Raw genomic sequence first — 2507 nt, 5'->3', positions numbered from 1 at the left:
TATTTCTGCTTGTCAGTCAATTCGTAGGCGTCGGCATTTTCATCAAAACATTTTATCCACTGCTTAATTGGAATTGACACTCCATCAAACTCAGGAACAACCTTAGAAAAGCTCTCGATTGGGATATTATTTTTACTGGAATCGTTTTGTGTAATTTTTGTTGCCAGCAGTTTGAGCACCTCACTCAATTCGTTGTTGTTGCTCATCTCCGCGCTGATATTTGAGTATTTTGCGTCGTGGTGGATCGTGACTTCTGTTGGTGCGCCACGAAGCCCAACATGTTGTTCGCTCTCTGTTTTTTCTTCTGGTTCTTCTATTTCGTCAAATGGGACAAAAAAAGTTTTGTTTATGTCCATTTTGACAGCTTCTCCTGTTTTCGCCTCTGGTGTCTTCTCTTCGTCCGTTTTTACCCTTCCTTCATCAGCCTTTATTCTTTCTTTATTCTGCTGTCCTCTTTGTTGCTTCTCATTTGGTCCGCTTTGCTTTTTGTTCTTTTTAGCTGAACGCATCATCATTATCGTTGTGTGCGTAATCACATGTATACTTTCGTAGGTTGAGCCCCCATGTAAGATAATTTTATATTATCAGTGTTTTATTGAGATTTGTACACAAGTAGGATATATGAATGTATAATGTTTAAAGGTTTTGATTATATGTAATTAACAGAACTGCTGATTTTGACGACTTTAGAAACAACTTATTCAACTTTACTTTCTGACATCTGCCGACCAACTCAACTACTGACATACCAACGACGACGACTTTGAGATGGACCAATCCTTGGTGGTGGGCGATCAGAGTGAGGACTATCGACTCACGCCAATACTACCACTTTACATACATTTTTGAGCTTATAATTTTTTAGAATTTAAAAAAAAATAAAAAATTTAACATTTTAAATTTTTTTGCTACATCTGTTATCTACATATACTATGTATATTCTACATCTAACATGTAGATTATACATGTACCATTTATATTCTACATCTCCTCCGCTAGGGGTTGCTCACGCACTGAACGCGGCAGAGTGTGCGAGCGAGAAAGAGAATGAGTTGCTTGGTTGTTGTCAGGAGGGGGCAGGGGAAGCAACTGAAAATTCTGGCTATAATTATGATCCGATCTGATTCAGATTCGGCAGTCTGGTAGATATGTTCATTCTCTACGATAATGCGTTTTTAGTTTTATTGTATTTATAAAATTGTGCATGCCACAGATTTTCGTCCTTTGTGGTGGCGGAAGCGGGCGGGGCGAAATTTTGAAATACACTTGTAGCAGTGTGATGTCACATAAGTCTGGAAACAAAATTTGGTTCCCCTAACTCTTATAGTCTCTGAGACCTAGGCGCTCATCGCTCATCGACGGACAGACGGACAGACAGACATGGCTATATCGATTCGGCTATTGATGCTGATCAATATATATACTTTATGGGGTCGTAAACGTTTCCTTCTCTGCGTTACACACATCCACTTTTACCACAAATCTAATATACCTGTTGAATTTTTTCAGTAGCGTTGTTTTGCGATTTATTAAAAGACGATGATTGTTCAGATACTATTTCAAAGTTTACTGGACTTAAGCTTATATATATATATATATATATGGTTTGTATTGAATGTGAAGGTGTGAATTTGCTAGCGAGAGTTTATGATGGGTCGATTGAAGACGCGGGGCCGGTTCAAGACCTTTGGAAGCGATATATTTGTGCTATGAACGTATAGAACTTTTGGCAGGCAGGTCACTGTGCCAGACAGCAAAACGTTTAACTACGGTGGTGATTGATCTTAAAGTGCATCTGCTGCGCAGACGAGCCTCCCTCACAGCCTTCGTCGGCTGACGAGTTTCGGGAAGGGGCAAATGACTCAAGAGCGCAGCGTCAGGTAGGCAATGTTGTGCGTAAGAGATTAGTTCTGCTCTCTTTGTGCTGCCATAGGCCGGCGCTTAGCCGAACATACCCCTTAACTCTTTTTTGAGTACGGTAAAAAGGCAATTGACTTGAAATGGGGCATTAACCCAAGCATAGTCCAATGGATATACCTAGTAATAGTTAGCCCAATACTACTCTACGGAGTCACAGTGTGGTGGCCTGCCCTATCAAAAAAGACCATCACTAAAAAACTGGGCAAAGTACAACGAGCTGCCGCCCTATGCATCAGTGGAGCCCTACGCACCACACCAAAGGATGCGCTAAATGCCATCCTATGCCTCCAAAGTCTAGACCTTGCAGGCAGGGAGCAGGCAGAAATGGCAGCAATTCGTCTGAGAGACTCCGACCCATGGGTGTCACAGCACACTGGTCACGCATCTATCCTAAACGGAAAGTGATTGTCCCAACAAAAACGGACTACTGTGTTCCGAGGGAGTACATAGATACTCCTTTTAAAATAATAATAATTATAATTTAAATTAATTAGCCCAGACGGAGCCATACAAATCTTCACAGATGGTTAAAAACTTTACAATAAGGACGGATGGGGAATCTACTCCGAACAGCTAAACATAAGACA

Source organism: Drosophila obscura, unplaced genomic scaffold (assembly GCF_018151105.1).
Source record: "Drosophila obscura isolate BZ-5 IFL unplaced genomic scaffold, ASM1815110v1 contig_13, whole genome shotgun sequence".
Lineage (NCBI taxonomy): Eukaryota > Metazoa > Arthropoda > Insecta > Diptera > Drosophilidae > Drosophila > Drosophila obscura.
Note: the sequence above shows the minus strand (reverse complement) of the source record.